This window comes from Equus quagga, chromosome 6 (assembly GCF_021613505.1).
Source record: "Equus quagga isolate Etosha38 chromosome 6, UCLA_HA_Equagga_1.0, whole genome shotgun sequence".
Classification (NCBI taxonomy): Eukaryota; Metazoa; Chordata; class Mammalia; order Perissodactyla; family Equidae; genus Equus; species Equus quagga.
The window spans coordinates 94,623,927-94,648,791 of NC_060272.1; the positions used below are offsets into that span (position 1 = coordinate 94,623,927).

Consider the following 24,865-nt stretch of genomic DNA (forward strand, 5'->3'; position numbering starts at 1 on the left):
GCTGCGGCCCGCGGAGCGGCGCACGACAACGTCAGCGCGCTTGCCGTGCGTCCGCACGTAGGCCCCGCCCCTCGTGGAGGCGGGGCCTGAGGATGAGGGGCGGGACCTTCGAGGCAAAGGAGGTGCGCAAGGTAGGTCGCTCTCGGAACGTGGGGTTTCCTAAAAGGGTTTGCCGATTGATTGAGTACAAGTGAGGTACGCATGTAGCAACGCATTTCACAGAGTGGTCCGAACTCCCGATAAGTGTCTGTGCTTGCACCGCCCGGGAGAGAGAGTACCGTCAATAAGGGATGTACAGACGACTGAGTGGATGTCCACAGTCGCCATAAATCTTTCACGTCTGTGTTCGTCTTTACAAAGAACTCTTAATTTCTCTAGTTTCTTCTTACCTCCCACGGGTGTTGGCAAATTGTAAAGTGTCCCGTGAATTCAGGACAGTATTGTGATTACTGGTAATCACTTTGTTTTGAACTAGGTGGTGATGATGGTTAACTCTCTGGTAACTAGTAATTTCTGTTTCCTACGCATTATTTTAAGCCCTGTTTCAGTGTGAAATCATTTAATTTTCCTAACACCTCCACAAGGAATATACAATTGTTCATCCACTTTACAAAAGAAAAGTGGAGGCAGAGAAAGTTAAGTAACTTACAGTGAAGAATGTAAGAACTCGGACAGCTGGTGTTGAATTAATTAAACAAGGAAGCCATCAGACTGATGTGGCTCTAATGTTGTAGTGGCAGCCTGCATAAGTAAACCAAAATCTAAGTCTAAGTGCCTGCTGAAGGTTAGGAAATCGAAAAGCTAAGGGTGCTGCCCGATTTAAATCAACTTTTGCTGAAACTCAAATTTTTGATATGCCTCGGTTTATCTTCTAACATCTGCCTTGGAACCTGTGTTTGTGTCCAGTTTCTAGAACAAACAAAGTCCTCCAGTCAGGCCTTAGGCATTATGTGTACAGCATTCCTCTTCCACTGGCTACCAACATAGTCCTGTACCACTAAAATTCCCGAGTTGTGGTTGTGGTGGGGGAGACAATTCCTCTACCCTCTAGGTCCTTCTGGCTGGTCTGAGAATTAAACTGACATGAGACACAATAACAGGAGAAAAATCAAAGTTTAATAACATATAACATGAGAGAAACCCAGAAAAACTGAGTAACGTGCTAGAATGGCTAAAGCTGCCAACTTAAATACCATTTTCAGCTAAAGACAAAGGAGGGTGTTGGGGATAGTGGTTTGGGGCTTCACAAGGGAGGGAGGTAATTTACATGGAGATGGAAATGGAAATGTTTGTTCAACAAGTGTTTGCTGGGCCGTCTCTATAGACAACGGGACTCAAGAGACAGAACTTTGATAAGAATGGGCTTAGGAAGCTCCCTCCCAGTCTACCAACACCCAGAGGTACCTATCGTGATCGTCTATCCTGGGACCAGGCCGTCTATCTTAAATTCTTTTAGGCAGTTAGGGGGAAGGTCAAAGTTTCTTTCAGAGTCTCCTGTCCTTAAAAATAATCAAGCCAAAGAGACACATTTTGGAGTGGCCAATTCTGATCCTCCATGTGGTCAATAACTTTTCCATGCAACATGCTCAAATTATAATACAGCAGACACTCCTCTGTCCTCCAACCAGCTTATGAAATGAAAAATTACCATTCCTGTTGAAGAGCCCTGTGGAACCACTCTCTCAATCACCACCACTCTCTAACTGACCCTGGATAATCAATACCACTCTTCTGAATTTGGTATTCATCATTGCAATGTATCTCTTCATATTTCTGCTACATTTGTAAGTGTTTAAACAGCTGATAACATTCAACTATGTTTTCTTCTGCTGCTTGCTTTATTTAGTGTTATCTTTGCTAGGTTCATCCCTGCTGACATGTCTAATTCATGTACTTTCCTTGCTATATAGGATTCCCATGGAGGAAAATGCAGCAATTTGTCTATTTTCCTGTTGTGGGGGACTGGAATTGGCTACCCCAAGATATGTCTCTTTGGCATGAGGATTATTTTGGGCTGGTTACTTTTAAAAACTGCAGACAGGAAAGAAACTCTGAAAAGTAGAATTTACTTACCCTTTGTTAAGAGACATTTACATTTATAAAGTAAATCTCCATCTATAAACGTGTCTCCCTCTCTGTACCAGGAAGGGTACTCTAGAAACTCTCATCAATGTAGAAGGCAAGGACTCAAGTCTGCATAATAACCTGACTCTTGTTTACTGTAGTTGTGTGGTAGTCTCCCATAGCTGACTTCCCCCAACCCCCAACATCCTCCTTTGTCTTTAGCTGAGGATGGTATTTAAGATGTGAACTTCCGCCATTTTGGTGAGTTGCTCAGGTTGCCTGAGCCTCTCCCATGTATACATGTTATAAAGGTTTGTTTAATTTTCTCCTGTTATGCTGTCTCATGTGAATTGAGTTTGTTTTCTGGCCAGAAGGACCCAGAGCGAGTAGAGGAAATGTCTTCCTCCCCTACACTGTTGATGGAAATTAAATTGTTTCCAGTTTTCAGTATGATTTCTTTGTTGCTACATCCATTTTTAGTCTCCAGCATCACTTAATGTCATTGTCCACGATCTTCCTAAAGCTCCCTCTTCCCTGTTTTCCATGAAGCCACCTGATCTTTTTATACGTCTCTAATTCCTTCTCCTCTGTCTCACTCTTGGCATCTCTTGCTTACCTATTCTAAATCTTGGTGTTCTTCAGGTTCGCATCCTCAGGGTCTGTGCCTTCTGACATTTCAGTTTCTCTCGGTAATCTGATCTCCTGCTCAGGCCTAACTACCCCCTCCAGGCTGATGAATTCTAACAAAGATATCTCTCTCCATATATCAAACTGCCTCCTGGAAAGCCAAAGATTTCTCATTCCCCTCAGCATCAGATCTGTATTCCTTAGCTTGCCATATAGGCTCCTTAATGATTTGACTACCACTTTTGTCTTATTTCTTGCTACATTCCTCCATGAATGTCTTCTCTAGACTCATGGAACTACTCGAAGTTTCTGATGTTCTATCATTCCTGCCTGGGCCTTTATAGATGCTGCTCCTTTACTTAGGACGCTCCTCCTCCATGCCTTCCTAGTGAGCTAACTTCCACTGGTTTCCCAGCTTCAGCTTGGAGACCACCTTCCCTGGGAGGCCGTCTTTCCCTAACCCTCATCTTTCTGCCCTTTCTTTTTTTTTTTTTTTAATATTTTTTATTTTATTTTGTTTATTTTTAATTTAATTTTTTTTTGAGGGAGATTAGCCCTGAGCTGACATCTGCCGCCAATCGTCCTCTTTTTGCTGAGGAAAACTGGCCCTGAGCTAACATCCATGGCCATCTTCCTGTACATGTGGGATGCCTGCCACAGCATGGCTTGACAGCGGTGTGTAGATCTGCACCCAGGATCTGAACCGGTGAACCCCGGGCTGCTAAAGTGGAACGTGTGAACTTAACTGCTGCACCACTGGGCTGGCTCCTTTCTTCCCCTTCTTGTTTAGTGCCTCACTACTCTGCTCCCTGACATCCCTGTGTCATAACATCCAATGATAAGCATCTTTTTAGATGGTTTTCCTTCCATAGACTGTAAGCACTTTGAAGGCAGGAACCATTTCTCATTCATGCTTATGTTCCCTATGCCTAGCACGGTGTTGGTACATAGAAAGTGCTGAATGATGACTATGGAAACATTCTTGTCTGTTCTCTGTGCAAGTCATCACCAGCACCTTGTGGCTACTGCCTAAGGATGCAGCTCAAGGAAACCTTCATCATCTTAATTAATCTTTTAACATATTAACTTAAAATTTGTTTTCTCTGAGCTTGCTTATTTTCTGTCTGGCAAGATTTCTTTCAAGGCTTGCCTGATAATCTTTTCTCTGCTTCCATTTAATTATGGCTTCATAGTTCTCCTTTTGGCTCCTATGGCCTCAATTCTCCTTTCAGTCTCTGGTGGGTTCTACCCACGTGCTTCCCTGAAAGTGGTGAGCAAAAGCTGCCTCCCCACAACGCCTTGGGGATCCTTTGATAAGCCAGGTTCATGCCTGACCAAGACAAAATGCCTTGGCTTCCCTGCAGGTTCATGGCTTGGGAGGGACATGCCTACTGCGCAGTACAAGAGATGGGCTTTCCTTTAGAGGTCTGCTCAGTGAATGTTTGACTAGAATACAGTTAAGTGGGATCACTTTACCTCTTACTCACTGAACTCTACTCCCAGCCCGTCCTGACTACATTATACCTAGACTCCCAAGCTAACTTTCCTTTCATGCAGCCTCAAGGCTAATGCCGCCTGCTCAACTCTAACATTCATTTTCTCTGGAGCTGCTTTCGGAGCAGTGAGTTTGTTGGATCCAGTCGCAGAGCTATGTCAACAACATCGGCTGTCTTATTTTAACTGACATGTACTCCCCGTTTCTTTTCTCCACTCCCTTCCTTATAGCTATTTACAATGGCTCCTTCAAACCTCCTCCACTCTTTTCATGTCCCAGCTAGACTCTGTTCTATGTCCCTGCGTTCTCACCTGAAGAGGACACGTCTTGTTTCACCAGGAAAATAAGGTTCAGACACAAACTTGCTCATCTTCTTTCTGCTAACTCTGGCTGCCTTCCAGTCTGTGCTCCATAATGCAGTCACCACCACCTCCTCTTCAAATCTTTCCATGACTTCCCATTGCTCTTAGGGTAGAGACAAACCTCCTCACAATGATCTAAAATAGTGCTTCTCAATGTGGAGTCTACAGACTGGCTGCTGGATTGAGAACTGTTACTCTTCTGTAAGATAAGGAGCTTGCTTCAAAATGTAAGTCATGCACTAAACATACTGTTTAGTTCAGCAAGCAAGACTTTCTTGATGAAAGAAGCAGTGTGCTGAGTTGCATTCTAGAACAAGCTCCTTATCTCATTGTGCACCGGTACTTTGAGTGCACTAGTGCATGGGGCACTGCATCCCCTAGGCATGATGGGGGCATAATCTCTGCAGCCTTGTCTTGCACCTCACTCCCTTTCATTCTCCGTAATCCAGCCCGCAGCGACCTTTCATGCCTGCTCACCTACAATGGCTCATTGTCCATGCTGTCCCCACTACATGAAATGTCCTGCCCTTCAGTCTGCACCTAATTAATGCCTCCTTATCCTTCTCAGCTTAGCTCAAGTGTCACTTTGTCAAGGAAACAGTCCATTACCTGCATGACTCATCAAATCCCCCTATCATAAGCTCTCATGACACCAGGTACCTTTCATTCATAGCCTGCATCATGTTTCATATCCATTTTAAGACAGATATTTACCACACGGTCTATGAGGAATAGATCATGTCTATTTTGCTTACTCTTGCATCCTCAGCGACAGGCACAGTTCCTGACAGCATTTGTTAAATGAATAAATGAATGTATCCAATCAATGACCAAGCCTTGACAGTCTTTCCTTTACAGCATCTCTCATATTCCTCCCTTCCTGCTGTTTGCATTGCCGTTACTCCAGTTCCACCATGTATTATTTTCCACCTGGATTATGATGATTGTTTCAGAGAATAGCATGTCTTCCTACATTCAGGCTCTCCCTACATCCTTTATTACACCTCCCAGGGTTCTTTGATTCTGCTGTTGCCCTGTTCCAAACCTTCCATGACACACATTGCCAACACAATACAGCCCAAACTCTTAAGATTGACATTCAAGACCCTCCATAATTTGGCTTTAATTTCACTTTCCAGACTTTTTTTTTAATCTCATGAGTCTAATTGTCTCTATGTCTTTGCTCCCTTCCAGCTCTACTTATTACAATATTAAAAATTCTTCTAGTCACCAACTTTATGCCTCCTTCTCTGGGAAAACTTCACTGAGAATCCAAGCAAGTTATGGATCCTGTCTCTCCTCTGAACTTGTGAACAGTTTAATAGGACATACCTGGAACTGCCATAAGGCATCTACCTCTTCTCTTCGCTTCTGGTATCTAAGCTCTCTGAGAGTGGGGACACGTCTGTGCATTCTGTGCAGTTCTCAGCACAGTATTATACATGTGGTCAACTCAATCAGTAAATATTTGGTGAATGAATGCAGGAATCACCATAAGAATGTGTTCTCTGGTGCTTTCTTTTTCCACTTTCAAGAAAGAACTTTGCGTTACATTTCATAAAAGATTAGGGAGATGTCTTTATGGCACATTGCCAAACTTATGTGGGGAAACTTTAACCATGTGAATTGTACTGGAGAGGCACCAAGAGCTCAAGAATTCTTAAAATTTCTGAGTACATGGTTGCCTCACATATAGGCACAGTGGCAGCCATCTATATAACAATGATTTGGGGGCCAGCCCGGTGGTGCAGCGGTTAAGTTTGCACATTCCACTTTGGCAGCCCAGGGTTCGCCGGTTCGGATCCTGGGTGCGGACATGGCGCCACTTGCAAGCCGTGGTGTGGCAGGGGTCCCACATATAAAGTAGAGGACAATAGGCATGGATGTTAGCTCAGGGCCAGTCTTCCTCAGCAAAAAGAGGAGGATTGGTGGTGGATGTTAGCTCAGGGCTAATCTTCCTCAAAAAAACCACAGTGATTTGGAGAATGTCACACTAGTCAGCAGCAATGCTGTGGAACGAATCACCCCAAAACTCAGTGATATAAACAAGCATTTGATTTTCTTGCATCTATGGGTTAGCTGTAGTTACTCTGTTTTAGACCTCCGGGTGGCTGGTTTTGCTTCATGCATTGAGTCAGTTGGAGGTCTACCCCATACATCTCATTTGGCGGTCCAAATGTGGGCAGCAGCTCTCAGGGCACACTCTTCTCGTGATGGTCACTGAAATACAAGACGTGAGTGCAATCACACAGCCCACTTAAAGCCTCAGCTGGTGTCATGTCTGCTCACACTCCATTAGCCAAAACACATCACAGATCTAAGTTGTATTTAGAATATGTGCATATGTTTAAAGTTGGGTGATCTCACAGAAGATTATTGCATCTTGGACAATGTTACCTTAGCATGTTCATTGGCCTTTGCAGACTTGATAAGCACCATGGAAACCTTTTCACCTTTGAGAACTTTTTGAACTTGTGGAACAACTTCTATGGGAAGAGGAAGGTACACTCCAGAACTCAACTATTGTTATTATGATGTTGGGAGAAGAATTGATGATGATAAGGTCAACACAAGTTAAAGATTTGAGATACACATTGTCAGAGAGGAAAAACATTTTCCTCCACACTTGTAAGTTTTTCTCGCTGGCTTAAGAATTAAATTAACTTGAGACAGATTAACAGAAGAAAATCTGATTTAATTTCGTACGTATGAGGGCTCCATAAGAATATGAGGCCCATAGGCAGTCAGGCAATTGTTGCTTATATGCCTGTCCTGAGCTAAGGAGAAGCAGGTGGAGGTTTGGTACTTAAAAGGGAAGGAAGGCAATTCACAGGAAGATGAAAAGAGCAAATGTTTGGTAAACAAATGTTTGCTGGCCCTTGTAGAAACAGTGGGCCACAGAGAGGAATTTTAACAGATTTTGCTAGGTTCCTTCCTGTCTGCCACATCTAGTTCATATTATACTGTGGTTATCTATGGTGATAACTCTCTTCCTGGAACAGGTCCTCTATTTGAATTCTTTTAGGCATTGAAGGGGGAGGTAAAAAGAAAAACTTCATGAGTCGTTTTCTTTCTTAAAATCAATCAGCCTAAAATAATCCTCATGCCAAAAAGACACATTTTCAGGTGGCAAATTTTGCTCCCCTATTCTTCCTTGACATCAGTATTCTAGGGAACATTCCTGGAGAACTGTGTTGGTAGCTTTATATGATTTCTGTCATAAAACATTATAATTTTCCAAAGCCACTTAAGTAAAACCTACATAATACAGTACATCACATTTTGTTTTTCCCACCACTCCACAGCTTATCATCAATATTGTACCATGACAGATAAACGTAAACAGAAAGTGAGAGACGTCATTGCCAGCAGACCTGCTTCACAAGAAATACTAATGGAACTTTTTCACATGATGCCAGACAGTAACTCAAATCCACAGAAACAAAACAAAGACTGCTTATAAAAGAAATTGTGTAGTAATTATAAAAGACAATATAATTTCAGATTTCTTCTCGTTCTCAATGATTTAAAAAGTAAGTGCATAAACAATATGTCTACATTTGGATTTGTTGTGCATATAAAGATAGAAATGTAGTATATTTGACAATATAGCACAAAGGAGGCAGTGAGACCAAAGCTTTATTAGAGTAAAATGACACTAGATTGTAACTTGAATCCATAGGAAGAAATTAAGAGAACCAGAAATGGTAAACAAATTGATTGATCTAACAAACTCTATAAATTATTTACTCTCCTTTCTCCTATCAGCTACTTTAAGAAACATAGGATTATATAAAGTAGTAGTTCTAACAGTGTATTGTTGAGTATGTAACATATATAAATGTAATAAAGGGGCCAGCCAGATGGCACAGCAGTTAAGTGCGCATGTTCCGCTTTGGCAGCCTGGGGTTCACGGGTGCGGACATGACACCACTTGGCAAGCCATGCTGTGGTAGGCGTCCCACATATAAAGCAGAGGAAGATGGGCACAGATGTTAGCTCAGGGCCAGTCTTCCAAAAAAAAAAAGAAAGAAAGAAAGAAAGAAAATAAATTAAAATTTTAAAATTTTAAAAATGTGGTTAGATATAAAGAGGGACATTTTATGATGAAGAAAGGGTCAATCCAAATTTGAATTGCTGTTCTGTTCTGAGACTGTTTTATGAGTAATATGGAATATAACAAGTGAGAAATTTTGGAATATTCTAATTATAACACCCCCTGTGATCTTGAGAACTGGGGTTGTCAGGATAGAAGAAAAAGAATACAGAGGTCATATAGAAGAGGTTCTCTAAAAACTCTGTAGTATTGAATTTGAATTTGAATTATCTGTATGTACCAATAAGGTATTTTAACTATATACATATATAGATATTGATATCTAAGTCTATGTCTATATATCTATAGACACATATACAACTATATTTATCTATATATGACTATATATGTATATATACATACATAAATGTGTACATCTATACACATACATACACACACACACACATATTCCATCTCTCCATTAAAGAGGCCTAGAAATAATGACCAACTCAGTAGCAAGAAACATCCCTAGGGCCCAGATTCTGGTCTTAAATGGCTGATTTCAGGACTGTGGAGCATTTGTGTGAGATGAACTTGGAAAATCTTGTGATACAAAATCTTGTGATACAAAATATCACAAAATATTATTTTGTATCTTGTATACAAAATAACAAGGAAGTTATCAAAGACTACTAGGGTCATTTCAAAAGGATTCGGGAGCCAAATGTGAAAAGGCTCTTTATGGACAATGAAACAATTTGAGCTTCAATAAGGATAACAATTACAGTTAATTGAAACCCATCAAATGTGTTTAAATCCATGGGTTTCTATGGATACCAAAAAAAAAATTCAACTTATGAGGATGATTGGGAAAAAAATCATTATAATGAAAACTGATTTTTAAAATCCTGAGGGTAGCATGGGGTGGGAGAAGACCCAAGCTTTCATCCTGCCTTTTTATTGTGAACCGTACCACTGTGTAACCAAATTGTAGATGAGGGGATAGATCTCCTCATAGAAGTATTTCACCAATAAATGAAAATGAAATTATCAAATTAGAATATCACAATTTTGCAATTCATAAGGAGTTAATGGGTCTAGTCACTGAGTCTCAGTGGCTGCTAACATCACAAAAAGAGATAGTCAGACATTATATGTTTCATGATGAAATAATACACTACATTCTAGTCTTTCCAAAAGAATTGACCAATTTCCTGTTTTTCAGGAAATATGGAGGACAGAGGAACATGTCAAACTGCACCATGAACATGTACTGAGCAAAATCCACATTGTGGGAAACGTTACGTGTCAAATGGCCTGCATTCATCAACAGATAAACTGAAGGGCAATAAAGGGCAGAAAAGTGACCTACCTATAAAAGGGGAAAAGTCATTATTTAAAACTAGGAAAAACTAAATCATGCCATCTAGGGAGGCAAAATTGGTTGATAAATTTATGAAGCAATTTAGGGAAGAGTTAATTATAAAAGTCAGGAAAATGATTACTTTTGGGAAGAGAGGAGTTATAACTGGATCACAAGACATTGAGGGGCTTCAGGCAAAGTTCTATTTCTTGACCCAGGTGGCCATTCTCAGGGTGTTTGTCTCACAATAGCATTAAGCTATAAATTTGTCTTTTGTGGTTTCCTAAATCTGTGTTTTATAATAAAAATGTTTTAAAAAATCAAACACCAAGGAATAAATATAATGAAAAGTTTGCAAAAACTCTACACAGAAAACTGAAAAACTTTATTGAGAGAAATTAAATCAAACTTAAATAAATGGACAGATATATCATGGTCATTGATTGCAAGACTCAATATTGTAAATCAGTAATCTCCAAACTATAGATTCAATGCAGTAACAAATCAGAATCCCTTCAGTGTGTGTGTGTGTGTGTGTGTGTGTGTGTGTGTGTGTGTGTGTATAAGCTGACAAGCTGAGTCAAAAACTTACATGGAAATTCTTAGGGCCAAGTAATAGAAAGACGTCATGAAAAAGAAGAATAAAGCTGGAGGACTGAGACTCAGACAATAAGATTCATTAAAGCTATGGTAATTAAAACAATGTGGTATTGATAAGTAATTAGTTAAAATTTAGACTCTAATTAACTAGGTAAATGCAAATTTAAACCATAACGTGATACCACTACATACCCACCAAAATGGCTAAAATGAACAAGAGAGCTGATGAGGATGTGGAGCAACTGGAACTCCCATGCGCTACAAGTGGGAGAGTAAATGGACACCAGCACTTTCGAAATTGCTGGCAGGCTATGAACGTATGCATAGCCTATGACCTGCAATTGCACTCCTAGTATGGACTCAGCAGATGTGTGTACATGTATATCCCAAGAGGCATGCAGAAGAATGTTCAAAGAGGCACTGTTCATATAGCTCCAAGCTAGAAATAACCCAAATGTCTGTCAAGAGGAGAATAAATAAATTGTGCTAACTTCATATGCTAGAATACAATGAAAGTGAATGAACTCATGTTACATGAAAAAATATGGCTGAATCCCACAAATTTAATGTTGAGTGAAAGAAGCCAGATGCAAAGGAGTACATACCATATGTTAGTTATCTATTGCTTCATAATAAATTACCACAACATTTAGCAGCTTGAAACAACCCACACTGATTATCTCACGGTTCTGTGGGTCAGAAACTCAAGCATGGTTTAGCTGGGTGCCTCTGCCTTATGGCTGTAGTCAAGGAGTCAGCTGGGGCTGTGGTCTCATTTGAAAACTCCACTGAGGGACGGTTTGCTTCCTAATGCACTTATGTGATTCTGGACAGGGTTCATTCCTCACAGGCTACTGGACTGAGGGCCTCAGTTCCTCACTGGCTGTTGGGCAGTGACCTCCTTTAGTTCCTTGCCACATATGTCTCTCCATAGGGCAACTCAACATGGCAGCTGTCTTCCATCAGAGACAGCTAATAAGAGAACAAGGCAGAGCTTTTGGAACCTAATCTTGGAAGTGCCATCCCATGGCTTTTGTCACATTCTGTTCATTAGAAGTCACTAGTTCCATCCCGTACGTACTCAAGGGGAGGGAATTAGACAAGGACATTAATACTAGGACATCGAGGTCACTGTGACTCATTTAGAAGCTGCCTACCCCATGAAGTGATTCTGTTGTTGAAACAGGTGTAATAAATCCATAGTGGTAGAAATCAGAATTAATGGTGAATCTTGGGGCTCTGTGTTGCTGGAAATGTTCTAAGTTTGGAGTGCAAAGCTCTGGTTACACAGGTGTACTTTATAAAAATTCACTAGTAGTTCTTTTTTTTTTTTTTTTGAGGAAGATTAGCCTGAGCTAACTACTGCCAGTCCTCCTCTTTTTGCTGAGGAAGCCTGGCCCTGAGCTAACATCATGCCCATCTTCCTCTACTTTATATGTGGGACACCTAGCACAGCATGGCATGCCAAGCGGTGCCTTGTCCGCACTCGGGATCCAAACCGGTGAACCCCGGGTCGCCAAGAATTGGAACGTGCGAACTTAACCACTGCACCACTGGGCCGGCCCCCTGGTAGTTCTGATTCATGCATTTTTTTCTGTATATATATATCACATTTCTATTTAAAAATTTACTTAAAAATAAAGAGTTAATATTCTCCCCCAGAGGCCCATCCTCCTGATAAGCGACTTTCATTGTCCCTAATCATCATCTCTCCTTCTCTCCTGGGCCAGTCAGTAAAATGCAAACCCAGTTTCTACTTTGCCACTTAATATATGCCACTTAATATAAAAAATATAGGTCGAGGACTCAGACGAGGGTTCAAATCCAGGTTTTATCATCCACTGGTTGTGTGACCTTGGTCTTCATTTTCCTTATCTGTTATTAGTATACATCAGAGGATTGCATGGCAAGCTGGAAATCATACAATATGCACCTATTGTAAGATGACTTGAAATTCCCCCAAAGACTTGTAATGGTTTCTAACTCAGCATCTGTTCAACTTCCTCACATTACTGTGGCCTTCCTGTTCAGTTCGGCCTGACTCCCAGACCTTTGTTCATCCTCACCCAGACAGAACATTCCTGAGACATTCTCTTAGGTTTACCATCAGACAGACTGCTTTACTTATCTGCCCACATCTTCATCCTAAAAGAGTAACCTTCTCTTGGTCGGCCTCAGAGGAAATACCCGCATGAAGATCTACAGAAGGTATTTGCTTTATTTTCTCTTCAGTATTTTCTTTTAGGAATCAGTGTTTGATCAACGGGAAAATGGTTAGATGAGTCATGCTAGATCCGTTTTATGGAATGGCATGTAGCCTGTAAAATATGCAGCAAATTTGCATATGTTGATGTAGCAAAGTATCCATGATGTATTGTAAAGTGAAACAGGCAAGAGACAGGACTGTCGGACAAGTTCCATGCCCACTGGAATGTAAGATACATGGGCACAGGGACCATGTCTGTCTTCTTTATTTGCAATGTCTAGTGGACACATAGTTGGCACTCATAAATATTTGTGGACTGAATGTAAGAGCACAGAAAATGACCTGAAAGAACAAACAGCACACTGTTATCAGGGTTACTTGTCTTGAGGGGAACACCACTGGAATACTGGTGAGGACTTGCATTTTTTGTTCTCTGCTGCTGATGTTTCAAGTGGAATTCCAAGTTTATTGGAATGTTTTTATGTTTTGTGCTTTCTGGCCCCTAAGGTGCCTGGCCCCCCAGCAGCCAGCACCCATGTCTCTTTGTTGCTAGGGTGACTTCAGGCTACCAGAAACAGCTTTGCTGCTGGCCTGGAGACCCAAAAGTAGCTAGTCATTTGTGGTCCCTCCCCCTACACCCCCAGCTTTTAACAAATAACTGACAGGAGGAGTATAAAGTTTCCCACAGCCTAGCACTCAATTGGGCAGCTCAAAGGCGTGACTTTTTGATTCTGTGCAGCTCCCCTGCGATTCAGCCTAAATAACTTTACTGACTTTAAGGGACTTTACTTGAAATTGTACTTTCTTTCTGGCCTCCTTCCAGTTGAGATCTCCTTGGATTGTCTGGGAACAGTTCTCCTTCTCAGAGTCTGCTTCTGGGGTCCCAGTCGAAGTCACTTGTGTCATTAAAAACAATAAAGACAGTTGATGCCTAGTAGAGGATGATGTGGATGCTTCCTCACCTCAAACTGTCTGCCCTCCATGGCTTTAAATTAATCAGAAGAAATGTCTGGGAACAGCTCCATAACTTATGTGGCCCAGGGCAAAATGAAAATGTGGAGCTCCTTGTTTGAAAAGCAAGAAAAAAGTGGTGTTAGCAGTATTAAAATATAAAACCTTTTCCTTTTTTCTAAGATCTGTCTCTCAACTTGTCAGGGTATTTTTGATTTGCTATTGATTGTTGTTCTAAGTAAAGACAAGCTAAAATTTTACATTATTAGCATGAATTTTACCATTCATCTTTATATTGTGCAATGTGAGTTTTAAGTGCAAATATAAGAGCTTTTTGCTTGTATGCAAAATCACCAAAATTACACAATTTATATTTAGTAGATTGTACGTGCATATGTATTTCTTACCCATACTGTGGAAATGCTGCACAAAACTAACTCAACTGTTTTAATTTCACTTCTCAGCACATTTGATTTCTACTATGATTCTCTACCTGCAGCTTAGTGTCATAAGAAGGACTGAAACGGAAGCAACTATGGGTTGCCCTATCTTTCCCTTTCCATCTATGTCATCATTTTCAGTGTAAGCAATTGGCTAATACAGGGAAGGAAACGAGTGAGGAAGGTTGTGATGGGTTCCTGGATCGTTCAAGGTTCTTAGAACACCCTTGACTTCTCTGTGTTTGAAGGACTCTGATTAGAATATCAAGGGTGGCCTCTCAGGGCTGTCAGCACCTCTGCTTACTCAGGCATTCAGGTAACATGCCTTGAGTCTTGCTGAACTCCCACCCATCGTGGGTGCACCTGAATTCCGTGCACATGGGGCATCATGATTGCTGTATTTGAACGGGGCCACAAGGAACAGTGGACACGCTATTGTGTGTATCTACTCTTCTCACATGCTCCATTGTCCCATAGACTTCACTTAGAAAACACAAGTTGAAAGATAAAATTAAGAATTTCAAGAAAGTGACAATAGAATATTAAATCAAGCGTGGGGCCCTTCTGAGTGTGGAGCCCTCGGCGACCGCTCCTGGAGACAGCCCTGAGTGGAGTCAAAAGGTGAAAAAGGCCTATGCTATGCTCAGTCCTGTGGGCAGTTAACCCACAGATCTCTAGGTTTCTGGTTTATGTGTACTTTAGGGCGGCCTGCGCTTCTGTGTTGGCACACCACTCTTGTTTCAGCAATTATAAAAAATTTATTTCAGACCATCTTTTTTTCTTTTGGGCTTGTAGGAAATTTAAAGGTATGTTTGCTGTAATTTATCCGGCATCTGGTATTTTGTGATGGGAAGGATTTTCAGAATATCTAGTCTTGTTAAACTCACGGAAATGGAGAAAGAGTACATTTTTTGTCTACTTATGGATTTCACAACGTTCCAAGCCTACTTCAAATTTCACAAACCTCCAACGAATACTCATTTTTATCTTGGCTAATTTTTAAACTAATTTTTATTTTTGTCAGAGTAATGCACGCACTTTGTCTGAAATGTCAAATCTTGCTAAAAGTCTTTTAACAAAAAACAGAGGCCTCTTCTCTCCACCCTTCCATCTCAAGCGCTGTTTCCCAAAGGCAATGGCTTGGAACTCCTGTAGCCATTTGTTGCAAAATTCATCTCCATATTTTAAAATTGTATGCTTTTAATCAGTTTTTTATTGAATCAGAAATTTTAGACCTTATGTATTGTAGTGTACTGATGTTATCTTACGTGGAAAATTTTTCATTCTTTATGCAGGCAATATTTTTTTGATTTACCAATTTTGTTTTTAATTAACCAGATTTCCCAAGTATCTTAAATCTCATTCCTATTTCCTACATGCTCAAGACCATCCTACAATCATTGCCTTTATCCCCCAAGGATGTTGCTCTGACAATCCTCCATCCTCTTATTCAATATGGACCATTTGTTTTCTAGACCTGCTGCACAGCTGCTACCCAGGAACTTCCATTCCATGCATCCTTGTACTGGACCCTATTTCCTAGATGCTGAATTTTTCCTTTTCTTGTTTTTCCTTCTATTTTAGTGGTGACACATCCTCCACTGATGCTGAGTGAAAGGGAGGTCAATTTTGGAGAGCTTGAATGTCTGAAAATGTTTTTATTCCATCTTCACTCATGATTAATACTTTGTAAAAATAGAGAATACAAAGTTGGAAATAATTTTCAGTTAGAATTTTAGCAGCTCTCTCACTGGACCTGGCTTTCTGGGTTGCAGTTGAGAAATCCAATGCAATTCTGATTGCCCTGTTTTTGGTTATTTGTGGTTTTCCTCTTGACACTGTAACTATTTTCTCTTTAGCCCAGGTTCTCTGAAATTTCCTGTGGACGGGCCTTGCTGTGTATCTTTTCATTTTTTGCTTGTGGTACTCAGTGGTCCCTTTATATTTGCAAAGCTCAGTCCTTCAGTTCTGACCACACTACAGGATATGCTTATGAAATAATTTTTCTCCCTTCTCCCTTCTGGAGGACCTACCCAGTTAGATGCTTGTCTTCTTGGACCAAGCCTGTAACTTCTAATCTTTTCTATATCTTTTTGTCTTTTAGTTCACTTCTTTGGGAGATTTCTTAAAAGTTTATTTTTTATCCTACCTATGAACAATTTTCCTTTTGGAAATTATTTTTGACTTCTAAGTGCACTTTCTTGTGCACTGCCATTCAATTTTTATGATATTCTAATCATGTTTCAAGTATGCAGTATTTTTTGTTTCTTCTGAGAGTATTAATAATGGTTTCTTTTTATAATTTTCTTCAGCTTCCATTATTATCTCATTTTTCTCTAAGTCCTCTTATTTGGTTTTTTTTTTTTTTTAAAGCTTGGCACCTAGGCTAACAACTGTTGCCAATCTTCCTTTTTTTTTAAGGATTGGCACCTGCGCTAACAACTGTTGCCAATCTTTTTTTTTTCCCTTCTGCTTTATTTCCCAACCCCTCCCCCAGTACATAGTTGTATATCTGTTGCAGGTCCTTCTAGTTGTGGCATATGGGACGCCGCCTCAACGTGGCCTGATGAGCGGTGCCATGTCCGCGCCCAGGATCAGAACCCTGGGCCGCTACAGCGGAGCGCGCGAACTTAACCACTTAGCCATGGAGCCAGCCCCCTTATTTGTTTTTTTAAGTCTCTGTTTTTCACATTTTAGATTTTTCTTAAGAATGGTGATCTTTGGATTTATGCCCATCTTTAAGAATAAGACCTTAAGTATGTGGACTCTGTACCTGAGTGTGCATTTTACTCCAGAGGGGTTGTGTAGTGATCTTCCTTTCGGGGTTGGATACTCAAATATTTATATCTGGAGGCCTTTTCTCTGGGAGTTTCAAACATCCCTGGGTAAGGCCCACTGATCTCCTGCCTTGATTTCCGTAGGTGACTACTGGAATTTTTGAAGCAATGGTGGGTGCTTCAAGTAGATGGTTAAGAGGGGAACTCCTGTTCTGAAGGGACTTCCAGGCAATCCCTGCACCTCACCCCACCCTCTGCTTTTCTTGGATCCCTGAGCTCAAAGCCTGTTGAGTTTTACTTCTCCAGAGATTATTTGCCAACCCTCTGTTCCCCTTGAGGCAGGGTGCAGGGTTGGGGAGAAGGTAGAAGGAAGCTAACTTGGCCATTTAATGAAGAGTGGAAACCCAGGAAGAGGGTGTGATTACCAGATCTATGACCAATCCCTTGTTTCCCGCCCAGTGCCTCCCTCACTCCCACTTACGTCTAATTTGGTATCTCCAAGACTTGAGTCTCCTTGTGCTTTGTGGGCAATATTTAAAAACATTTCATTTGGAAATGATTGGAAACTTACAAAAAAGTTGCAGGAATTTCTGTATTTTTTCACACATTATCCAATTTACTCTATTTGTCTCTCTGTATTAATCTCTTTCCTGAACATTCGGCAGTAAGTTGCATATATCATGGTTCCTTTCCCTGAGTCCTTCTGAGTGTATTTCCAAGACAGACTTTATCTACCCACATTAAACTTACCAACTTCAGGAAATCTAACATTAATACAAATTTTATTTAAGCTACTGTCTGTATTTCAATTCTGTCAATTTACCTTTTACCCACAAATTTACAATTTACCTACAGATGTCTTTTATGGCGTTGTTTTTCCTCGAGTCCTGGATCCAGCAAAGATCTCACAGTTATTTAGGTATCACGTTTCTGTGGTCTCTCAAGATTTAAGACCCCAGCCTTTCTTTATCTTTCAGGATATTGACATATTTGAGGATCACAGCTGATGGACCATTTTTATAGCCCTTTTTCTCGTCTGGAAATTTTCTTTCTTAAGCTTATCTACATTTAAGGGCATTTGAGGTATGAAGTCCCAGAGCCTTTTGGGTTTGTTAGGGCCGGAATCAGGCCATAAATGCCAAAGCCAAAGATCCTAGCACGTGCGGAAGACTTGGCTGAGTCATCTTACAGTGAAGGGAGAGTAGAGAAGGTGTGTCTTGAAGAGTAAGTTCTTTGGAGGATGGAAACTGTGAAGAAGCTGATTTTGTGAGAGAAAACAGGCAAAGAAAAGAGCTTCCAACTCTTGTAAGCCTTCTTTGTGTGGAAGAGAAAGGTTTGGATGTCTTAACCCTGGCTGATTCATTAAAATTAAGAGGAGAATTGAGGAAATCAAAGCGAGGAAATGATACACTGCTTGATTTCAGCCGTGTAAGATCTTAATGAAGATGTAGGCATCACAGCCCTGGAGAATGAAGGGAAGCCAGTAGGTGTGGAGCTGTCAGACAGGTGGCTCTGGGCCTTGTTTACCCCCTGCCTCCAAAAACGGTGCTCCTTGGTAACCTGCTTCCCCTGTCTCAACCCCAGTGAGCCTCAAGCATCTGTGCGAGTGACACAGGTGGGTGCCATGTGTGCAGTACCCTCACAGATCTCCTGTTGGGCACTGTAGCCCAGGTGAGGTGAGGGGGTCTCCTTTCTCTCCTCTTACTCCCCCCAACAGGAGGATGCCAGAGGGTGAGGAGGGCAGAGGAAAGTCTTGGCAGAGCTGGGAGGTGAAGGAGGACCATCCAGGGTTGGGCAAGAAATCTTTATGTATCTCCAAGTGGTACTCAGGTCACTCACTAGCTCCAGATGAGAACTGGATTCAAGGCCATGGGCATGAATATTGCCTCCCGGCCTGGTCCAGCTCATCTGAGTGCTCCCCCTGATAACCATGCAACATCAGCACTGAAGAGGCTCAGGGACAAGAACAGTCTGTTGAAAACTGTCACTGTTTCTGTATTCTAGCAAATGTAGCCAGTGTCCAGTGGACACAGATCTAGTGGGCCTTGGGTGAGGGTGTGTGTTGTGCGTGAGGGTTTTGCTCTGATTGTGGCCGAGAGGGCCAAGGCAAAGCCTAGGAGGAGGATCTGTTGTGTGTAGAGTGTTAACCTGTCTGAGAGCCCATCTGAACTCAGCCTTGAGGTCTCCTGCTGGCTGGGCATCTTCTCAGAGGGGAGGCCCTCCTCACAGATCTCTCCATGGTACCTGGCTTGGTGACTTCATACAGGACAAAGGGATCACCTGTCCATCTGTGGTAGGAGTGTCCGCAGTGCGACCACACAGAACCTGGGGGAGAGTGAGACAGAGAGTGAGGGAAAGCTTGGTGGGTGTTTGAGTTGGAAAGAATGAAAAGGTGAAAGAATGAAGAAGCAGGTGGGACCAAATGGGAATGTTCCCCTCCTACTTATTCCTGGCTCTCATCCTGCCTTCTCCTGCCCTCTTCCCCACCCTCCCCCAGACTGATCCAGGCCACAGGACTTTGTGCCTGATCAGGTCAGTGAGCAGTATTTGGGTGCCATCCGGGCAGGTGTGTGAATGGCTTTATATGTGAACACAAGACAATATCTGCACGCATGGATGTTGTCAGGCCAGGCATTTCCCTGTCTTGGGAAGGTGATCTTGTCTTTTTCCAGCCATGTAAGACGACAGTTTGTCACATCTTGTGCTTGATGCAAACTGTTCGTTTATCAGTGTTGAGTCGCGACCTTGTGGTGTTCATGAACTTGGAGGAGCCAAATAGGTGTCCTCCAGGGCCCTCTTAGCTGATGTGGGTCCTGCCTCTTGTTCTGAGGGTTCAGTGGTCCTAGGCTCACCTGGGATCCCCACTCAGCTTGAAGTCAGAGTATCCAAAGGCACTCGGTGCTTCCTCATCCTCCTCCCCATCTGTGTTGTATGGGACACAGCCTTCAAGGGCTGAGTGGAACAACTCCTCTCAAAGACTTCAAAGAGGGTGAGGCCACAAAGGACAAGGCAAAGGAGGTGTGGGGGCCCCCCATGAATGTGTGATGAAAGAATCCACTGGAGCCACCTCTTGTGCCAATGCTGTCCTTTACTCTTAGATAGATGGAGAAGTTAAGGGCAGTGTGGCTCACCTGGCTCCACCAGGCTGTTTACCTGCCCTAGCTTCTGGATTATGGTCCTAGAAAAGCAACCCTTAGCTCATATCAAGTGGGGCAGGCTTAGAGAGCAAGCAAAGCCTAGAATCTGGGAAGATTAATTTCTGATTTTAACAATCTATTGAATAATACTGTATATCCATCATCGTGTTTCAGTTTCCCAACCTGAAGTGCGGAGATTCTCAGTGACTCACTGAGTCGGAAAGGCAGGACTAGAGACTAAGAGGATGAGCCTCCCACACCAGTGATCTCCTTCATGTACTTAGGGCTCATGGACTCCTCACCAAAGGAGAGTTTGTGGTTTGAAGGAGCTCAGAGACTGGCCTTTTGTTACATAGCAAGTCATTCCTGGATCTCGTATCTCCATGCAGGTGTAGTTGATGAAACAATCAGACAGGATTTCTATACTGAGGAGGCTAGTATGACAGTCGCAAGTGGAGGGGGGGAATTGCCCAGGAGACATGCCCCAGGCCTGCTGTGCTTCAGCACTGTATTTCCCCCCATTTCCTCCAACTCTTGCCTTTATGGGAAAACATAGAAGCAGGAAAGCTCATTGGCTGAATAACGGTAGGGAGATAATGGCAGGGCACTTGTACTAGGGAACGTTTTCAAGTGCTTTGTGCCCCCTCCCAGGGCTCCCAGTTGGTATTCACCCAGAGGCCATCATTCAGTTTGTTCAGAGTTGTACAGAGAGTGCAAAAAGTCGTTCCTTGGGCTGGCCCAATGGCATAGTGGTTAAGTTCATGCACTTTGCTTTGGCAGCCTGGGGTTCACAGGTTTGGACCCTAGGAGCAGACCTACACACCACTCACCAAGCCATGCTGTGGCGACGTCCCACACACAAAATAGAGGAAGACTGGTACAGATATTAGCTCAGAGACAATCTTCCTCACCAAAAAAAAAAAACCCCACCATAGTGACCAGCCCAGTGGCCTGGTGGTTCAGTTTGGCATGCTCTGCTTCGGCAGCCCAGGTTTGGTTCCTGGATGTGGACCTACACCATTCATCAGCAGCCATGCTATGGTGGCAACCCACATACAAAATAGAGGAATATTGGCATAGATGTTAGCTCAGGGCCAATCTTACTCAGCAAAAAAATAAATAAGTAAATAAAAAGCAACCATAGTTCCACCCCAGCAAAACAGTTTCTTAATAGAATCCTATGTATACCTTGATTGTCCAAGAGAATCCACTCTACTACACTAAACCCCTGCTTCCTCCCTAAGCCTTGAAAAACTCAAATGTTAGAGTTTGGCTATGAAGCCACAGATAATCTTAGGAGTGTGCTGAGAACATTGGAGAAGGAAGGAGGACAGCAATCCGGTCTTTCTCTAGGTCACTTTTACTTGAATCCATGTAGAAAAACCCTTAGGATGCTGGATTTGGAAAAGCTCTGAGAACAGAGTCGGGGAAATGGGCCCATCTGAAGTGTAGAGGTGAAAACTCAGGAAGGCATCCTCCTCTGCCTCCTTGGGCCCCCAACTGGCTGTGCCTTGAGGACAAGGTTGCAGCTCATTGTGCCCCTCCACTCGAATCCAGCCAGCCAACACTGGGCAACAAGCACCAGCGGCCTGGACTTCAGACGTCAGACTGGAACTGGAGCTGTGCAAACGACGCCAGCAGAGGAGGAGATCAGAAAGTCAGACAACTGGGTGGAAGCAAGTGAAAACCCACAGTCTTGGGGCTGCAGGACTTCAAAAGGTTGTGTTTGGTCTGGATTCCAGATTCCAGGTCTCAGGCCAGCAAGCTCATAAAGGTGGTCGACTTGAGCAGTGTTTTCAGTATTAATGTCTTCCTGGAACAAAGGAACTCAGAAACCAAACCAAATTGCTAATCAAGAAGCATCTGGACAGGGCTGGCCTGGTGGCACAGCAAAGTTCGCACATTCCGCTTCTTGGCAGCCTGGGGTGTGCCGGTTCGGATCCTGGGTGCGGACATGGCACCGCTTGGCACACCATGCTGTGGTAGGCATCCCACACATAAAGTAGAGGAAGATGGGCACGGATGTTAGCTCAGGGCCAGGCTTCCTCAGCAAAAAAAAAAAAAGAAAAAGAGGAGGATTGGCTACAGATGTTAGGTCAGGGCTAATCTTCCTCAAAAGAAAAAAGAAGCAACTGGACAAGGATAGAATCTTTGACAAAGGAATTTTCAGCCAGACTTTGTGATACATATCCCTGGGCTGTGAAGGGATCATGAAGGATCTTTGTGACTGATGCTCCAGGATGCTCCAGGAACAATATCTCTCTCTCCCTCCCTGGCCCCCTCCCTCCCTCTCTTTCTCTCTGCCTGGGATTGGAATTTTTATTGCCCATAATCCCTTTGGCCAAACTCCATGCTGAGTCCTTTATTGCCTTTATAACTTTGTCCTTTGCAGCACAGCTGTACAACATCTGGATAATTTCTCTATTCTGCTTTTCTGTTGATTTTTTTTTTTTTTTGAGAAAGATTAACCCTGAGCTAACATCTGCTGCCAATCGTCCTCTTTTTGCTGAGGAAGACTGGCCCTGAGCTAACATCCGTTCCCATCTTCCTCCACTTTATATGTGGGATGCCTCCCACAGCATGGCTTGCCAAGTGGTGCCGTGTCAGCACCCGGGATCTGAACCGACGAACCCTGGGTTACCAAAGCAGAACGTGTGCTCTTAACCGCTACTCCACCAGGCTGGCCCCTGATTTTCACTTTTAAAGAGCTGTTTGCTGTTTGCTTGTTGAATCAGTTTTGTCCTCTGTAAGTGGATTTCTGATGGCCTTAAACCGGCTCGCCTCCTGATATTTGCTTGTGAGGATTAAAGGAGATCATGCATGTGAAAGTGTGTTGTGAGCTGTAAAGTGCTACCCCAAGGTTATTATTTCCCTGTACACCTGTTGTCCATCCTGGGCTGGCAGCCACTATACTGTGGAAACTGAGAGAAATCAAAAAGTATTCTCAGGCCAACCATCTGGATGTGGTTTCTCAGAAAATGAATTGGGTCAGTCAGAGGCAGCTACATAATTCATGGGGCCCAGTGTAAAAATTATCCAGAATGTCAAGATGGCAGCAGCAGAGCTTTGAAACTAAGCATGAGGCCCTTCTAAGCATCAGGCCATGTGTGCCTGCCCAGGTGGCAGGCTCATGAAGCTGACAGTGACATCAATACATTCAGAGCAATGTGACCAGGGAGCCAGGCAAAGAAAGGGTTACTGAGGATCTGGTCGACAACTAACAGGGTCTGTCAAATGTTTTTTAGTCAAAAAGAAACTGTGCGTTCTGTTTTGCAGAAATTGATGTCCCCGTTTTGCAGATAAACTCACACGTTTGCAGCAAGACCACTGCAGAATGTTCTAGCACCAAGTGACCTAAAGTTAACTTAACTCATTAGCATCCTAAATTCTCCTCCTCTGGGAGGGTCCAAACAACCATTTTTAGATCGTGTGATATACGTAATAAGATGTATGTAATAACATGTTTACCTTCTATGCATGCACCTTAAAAGAATACAGTTGTTACACAGTTGTTACAAATAAACCAATTATCTTTTGCTCTCTTGTGTATAGTCCCCACCAGCACTGAGCTCCCTGAGACATTGCTTTGGAAGATATCCCCAGTGTACTCCATTGCTTGTGCAAGCAATCAACCTCTTCTTCACCTGCTTCTGCCTTGGCTGTGCTTCTCAGCTCCACGCTCACCAAGAGAAGAACCCACTCAGTTCAGTTACAAGGCTTTCAAAATGTGTCAGCTACTGCATCTACCTCCACCCTCCAGGGGTCAAAGAATTTACATACCAAAGCTGACAGCTTTGAGGAAAAGAGATGAAGAGCTCGTTAAGATCTACAAAACCGAAGATAAAAGGAAAACACTGAGGAAGATGGCTTGATGTGGAAGAGGAAGAATTTCTTTTCAGAATAAAAAGCTTAATTGAAAGAGAACTGGCCTTCAAGTCCAGGATCTCTTCATATCCAATTTAGCTGTATGTGACACCGGCGAAGGCACTTGAGATAATATGTGTGGCTGTGCCTTCTGTATTGTAAACTAGTAAACTGTACAGCAATTTAAATGTAAACTGTTGCCATTTTTAAATTGGCCCTTTTTGAAAAGACACACACACACATTCTGACCCTGGGCCTCACCTGCGTGCAGCTCTATAGTTCTTCCAAGGCAGTCGGTGGGGAGGGCTTTACATTGTCCCAGATTAGTCTTTTTGTTTCTTTGTTTCTGAGGAAGATTCTGCCTGAGCCAACATCTGTTGCCAATCTTCCTCTATTTTGTATGTGAGTTGCTGCCACAGCATGGCCACTGATGAGTCTGATGAGTGGTGTAGGTCCACACCTGGGAACTGAACGTGGACCGCCAAAGTGGAGCATGCTTAACTGAACCACCAGACCACAGGCTGCCCCCTGCCCCCCCCCCCCCCATTTTTTTATGTTTTCTACTCCCTCTGGGCTAAAAACAAAAAGGAAAAAGCCACCTTGTCAGTTTGTTAATGTCATATGTAACCTCCTGGGAAGTCTCGGCCGTGCTTTGAAGGAGGGGAGTGGGAGGGAGGCCACACTCACCCAGCCTGACCTCCCTCGGGTTGTGACATCAGAGCTCTGTTTATGTAGCTAAAGGACTATGTAGGTGGGGACCACATGGATGATCCAGGAGGCTGCACCACATCCCCTGCTCCGTTTGTTTCCTGATAGCTTGTCAGCTGCTCTAAGCAGCAGAGAGAAGAAATCTCTAAGGTTCTTTGTCACTTGGTGCCGTCTGTTTCCTTTCTCATTTCTTTCCTGAAAACTTTTTTCAATAAACACTATGAAACAGACACTA

At 42.7% G+C, this 24,865-nt stretch overlaps 1 long non-coding RNA gene across 1 annotated transcript; it reads left to right on the plus strand.

Annotated features, from left to right (window-relative positions):
* Positions 1-80: 80 nt before the first annotated feature.
* LOC124241171 (uncharacterized) lies at positions 81-24,865 on the plus strand. The gene is made up of 2 exons (XR_006889136.1): positions 81-131; positions 23,611-24,865. It is a non-coding gene; the product is annotated as an uncharacterized LOC124241171 (long non-coding RNA).